Source organism: Lathyrus oleraceus, chromosome 6 (assembly GCF_024323335.1).
Source record: "Lathyrus oleraceus cultivar Zhongwan6 chromosome 6, CAAS_Psat_ZW6_1.0, whole genome shotgun sequence".
Classification (NCBI taxonomy): domain Eukaryota; kingdom Viridiplantae; phylum Streptophyta; class Magnoliopsida; order Fabales; family Fabaceae; genus Lathyrus; species Lathyrus oleraceus.
The window spans coordinates 453,533,045-453,538,402 of NC_066584.1; positions in this window are offsets into that span (position 1 = coordinate 453,533,045).

Genomic DNA, 5,358 nt, shown 5'->3' on the forward strand with positions numbered 1-5,358 from the left:
ATGAAAGTTGAAGATCTTGTTCTCCCATTTCCAAAAAGTCCAAGAACACTCAATTCCCATGTATGGTTGGCAAGTTATGATCAAATCATTTTCAGAAATTCTTGAACTTCAAAAGGCCATATCTCTCAAACCATTTGGCCAATTTTGGTGGGGTTTTTTCCTACAAGTCACATTTGATCCCCTCTTTCCAAAAATGTAAATTTCATGTACCAAAACTTCACCAATCAAAATGGCACTTTTGAACCTATCATGTTTAAATTTCAAGTGAAGTGAAAATTTGAAGTTTTGAATTAAGCAATTTCTAACATTTTGGCCAATTGGAACTTGCTTGGAATGTTATTTGCAGCTTGTTTGAGGCCAAATTCGTGCAAGTACATACACCCATGCCAACTTGCTTGAAAATTGGAAAGAAAGTACACTTTCACCCACTCTACTCCATATTTTCATGAACCATCAAGTACCACAAAAACAGCAGACACACATTATTTTTTTCTGTTGAATGAAACCCCTAGCTGCAGCCTCCAACCACAGAAAACCTTCATTCTCTCTCAACTTGCATTTTCACACCTTTGCATTTTTTTGCACAAAACTCAAAAAGACTCGAGCAGCTCTTGTTTGCTTCATCACCTAGCCATCATTTGGAGCTCTTTTGAAGCAGCAAAACCCAGCTGGAAGCTCCCTTTCATGTTCTGTTTTTCCATGGACCAACAATGGTGAAACTGGATTTGGACATTCCCAAGCCTTGCTGAGCTCGATTACTTCAAGCATCCATCATTTCAAAGCATAAAGAACACCTGTTTCAGGCCAAAAACACGAGATAGCAACTGAATCCACACTGCCCTTCCACTTTGGTAAAATTTCGACCTCCTTGTTTCTTAAAATAAATACATGCTTTAGAAAGGTCTATCCATGCTGAGCTTCATGATGTTTTTGTTTTCGAAAATGGTTGAGTATTTGTGAAGTTATGAGGTTTTAAAGTTTGGCATATGAATGTGTTCTTTGCTTGGTTCTCTCTTGTTAGCATAAATTAATGAAAATGGATGTTGTAATGTTGATGTACTCAGTTAGATGAACACGATGATACCTTGTTTGTGGATTTTGGTTACACTTCGTTCTTGCTGGAAAAATCTGGAAAAATAATGAAGAACACGGCCAAACCCTAATTTTTTCATACCAAGATCGTGTTTGATCTTCCAAACCGTGCCCTGCATGTTTTTCCACGTTTCTGGGCCATGTGGCCAATGGTAGCTCGCCACGCATGTAAACGCGACGCAGCGTTTCATTAAAGCTGCCCCATATTTACAAAAATGCCACCGGTCGTGGCACATGACCTATTAAATTCATGTTATTTTTCATTTTATTCCATTTTTGATCACCAACTTACAAAAATCATTGCGCATCCAATTTTAATCCAAAATTCATGGGATTTTTTGCATCATGTTCATCACAATCTCTAGTTTTTTATCATATTTTTTCCAGATTTTTTTGATGAGTGGATTTTAATTGGTATTAGGGTTTGTGACATGTGCTCATTTTTTGTACACTTTGCCAAAACATTTGTGAAATGGTGATACTTTATCCAATGGCTCCCAAATTTTTTGTGCTTAAACTAGACACACCCATGGTGATTTTGGTGTAGAGTTTGTGAATTTATCATTTCTGGTTTGTGAGATATGATTTTTTGAAGTAAGGTGTGACAATTTGTGTCACACCATTGATGTCTAACTTCATGATTTTCATTACCATGCTTCTTGACCTCAAAATGCTTTGAATTTTTGCATGAATGTACTCTTGGATGTCTAGTTTACATGTGAATTTTCTTGGAATTATTTATGGCATTTCCTAATTGTTTGAGATTTTCTCCCCTGTTTGGTCTAATGTTGACTTTTTGTGATAGATGTTCCCATTTCATTTGTGAAATTCTCATACTTTATTAGATGGACATGAAATTTGACATGTGATTACTAGACATCTTAAGGTTCATCATGGTTTTAGTCCCATTCATTTCTCATACACCATACCTGATTTATGATTTTTCTAAGTTGATGCATGTTTGGTTGACTTCATTGAGCATGTTCAAAATTGCTTTGACTTTCTGATTTTCATTGACTGCCTTCCACTTGTCCAAATGAGATGAAATTTGACATGCTTACCATGCTGTGGGTTGTGATTGGTCATGATTTATTTGGTGATTTTTGGAAATGTTTAAGATTGCTTTTGATTCAAGTCTTGCTGTTGACTTCTTTGAGCTTCTAAATGCTATGTTTTGACCTAAATTGTTCATGAAATGATGATAGTGATTGATATGAATGTGAACCCAATTGGTATTGATTCTTGATGGTTTGAACATGATTTTGGACACTTGTCATTTGCTGTTTTGACTTTCTCATTCTCTTTTGACCCTAGGCTTGTCCTAGTGGTCCTATTACTCACCTTTGAGCTCATGTTTTCAGGTTAAGCCACAAATGCTTCAATGAGACCAATACAAATTGATTGAGTGTGCTTGTTTATCATGACTAACATGCTTGTTTTGTAGGTTGCTTGGCTCACATGCCTTGAACTTTGTGCATTGCACATTTATCTGTTTGTGCTGACTGTTAACCTCTGTTTCATTCTGATTTAACTTTGACTTGTATACTAACTGTGCTTGACTGATTTCAGGTACTTTAGTTGCTTTTAGTTCCTTGTGAACTTTGCTTTGCTTTGCTTGATAAGCAATTTGCATTGAGGTATACCTTTCTATCTTCATGTAGTCTGGAAGACCTGGCCTGTTACTTGGCCAGGCAACTGTCTGAAGTCCTCCTTAAGAGGCAATGTTTGTGACTGTTTACTTTTGTCCTTGCATAGAGTCAAAGACCTCCTAAGTGAAGAGGCAATTGGCAGAACCCAAGGGATAAGCAACCTATCCCCCGCTATTCTGTGTGTCATCTGCTTTTCTCACACCACTGTGTTGATGCATTGCAGATACAAACCCAAGATCTTGTACAATTGTACAGTTGAGTCAGTATCAAATGTGTAGAAGGGTTCCCACTTTCTGAACCCACACATTCTTGTCTTAAGCTCTCCCAGGCCAGGGATAAGAGCTGTGAAGTCTTATCTTCACTCACCTTAGCCCCTCAATGGCAAGGTTAAGAGCACATTCACCCAGTTCCAGAGGTTTGTTTGTTGGGGTTGATATGACCCCTCGACTAAAACCTAACCCTTGTTTGAGCCACTTGCTTGTGTATAGTGTGTGCTACTTGTGCTTGTATGTTTGTTTGACTTGCTTCCTGTGCAAGTTAGGGTTAGTTTAGACTTGCTTCCTGTGCAAGATAGGTTGTGCTTGACTTGCTTCCTGTGCAAGTTAAGTGTGTGTGTGGCTTGCTTCCTGTGCAAGTCATGTCTAGGATAGGCTGGCTCCCTGTGCCAGTTAGCTAGAAACCTTAACTTAGGGATGATTTTGCATGATAACATCTAGGCTCGAGTCGAAGTCTCCCTAGTGTTGTGTCTCCCTCTGTTATCTGGTTAGGCTAGTCCTTTATCCCTCTGTAGGGGAACTACGTCGCCCTGATCCTCATACCAGATGAGGTACGTAGGCAGGAGATGAGCTGATCTCTCCGGGCGCCTGTGTCTTTGTTTTGTCTAGTTGTGTGCTTGGAAGCTGATGTAAGACCATCGAGTGGCATTCGGGTTCCAGTGTGGTTTTGTTTGGTTCGGATGTTGATGTAAGTCCAGTGATTGGCATTCGGGCTCCACGTTTGCCTTTGCCTGCTTTTGTTTGTGTGCGTGTCAGCCGAGCTACGAATGCTCTGATTCTTCTTCGTCCAAGAAGATACGTATGCATAGGATGCGATATCCTAGCGAGCATGTGTCGTTTCCCCAGTCCGAACTACTTCGACTCTGATGTCTATGCCTGATAGACTAAGTAGGCCCAGGATACGATATCCTGCCGAGTCAGTCTTGTCTGTTTTCTTGTGTCTCTTTCAGCCAGTGTGTGTGTGTTTGAGCAGTGTTTATAGCAACCATTTTCCTTCCTATTGTGCGTGGATCCCGTCGAGTACGACGGATGCGTAGGGGTGCTAATACCTTCCCTTCGCATAACCGACTCCCGAATCCATTCTCTTTGGTCGCGAGACCATGTCTTTTCCCAGGTTTACTCTGAGCGTTTCCTTTCCCTCTTTTGGGATAAATAACGCACGGTGGCGGCTCTGTTGTTCTTTCTTTTCCCGCCGGTTTTTCGCGTGATGCGACAGCTGGCGACTCTGCTGGGGACTAAGAGAAGTTGACCTATGCTGGTCCATCTTCCCTAAGCGAGTCTCTCCTAGCGCTCTCTAGGTTAGGGCTTTGGTTGCTTTGTGCTGTTATTTATTGCATTCATTTGTATATATTTGCATTTACTGTTTGCATTTATTGTTTGCATTAATGTTTGCATTCATTCATTATTCATCTGGCTGGTTGTCTGTTTCTCTCTGTTGGGGTGGGAGTTACATGAGGTAAAAGGCCCAATACCCAGGCTATGAGTGAAATCTAGGATACCTAGGAATAGAGTGATTCATGGGAAGCGGGTGGTATTGCGCCACTTAGCGGAACATTGATATCACGAGCAGTTCAGACCCTGGTGGGATATTATCGTTACATACTTCGGGTGTGTATATGATGATGTTCTGCGAAAGGTTATTTATGCTGCGTTTCTCTCAGCCTTTACCCTGGCCTAGACTACACCCGTGAGTAGGGAGGGGATGATCATTATTACAGGTACAGTTGGTGACTTGTTGGTGACTTGTTGGTGACTTGTGATCCTGTTGGTGACTATTGGTTCAGAATTTTGGGGTCTCAGATGACTTTGGGTTTCAGATGAATTTGTGGTTCCGAGTTCAAGCCGAAGCTTTGATCCTGTGTTCCGAGAGACACAGCCAACCAGTCCAGTCTGCATCATTTGCATCATAGCATATTTATTTTTCAAAAGAAACGCAATAAAAAAAGATACAAAAAAAAAAGAGAAAAGGGGAAAAAGAAAACAAAAAAAAACTAATCCCTGCATGCATATCATTTCTCAGGTACATTCCAGAGCTTGTTCACTGATAGAGATGGCAACAGTCCCAGAGTTGAAGCGGAAGACTTGTTCCTACAGCTTTCACCGTGAACCTTTGACGTCTCTGATTGAGTTGAGCAACCTTATGACCAGTGGTAACCAGAAGGGGTTTGTCGACCAGTATGGAGATATTCTGACACTGTTGAAGATGGTAGTCGATCCGGTGCCGTTGCAGACTCTTCTACAGTTCTACGACCCAGAGCTTCATTGTTTCACCTTTCAAGATTATCAGTTGGCGCCTACTCTTGAGGAGTACTCCATTCTGCTGAGTGTCCCGGTCCGGTATC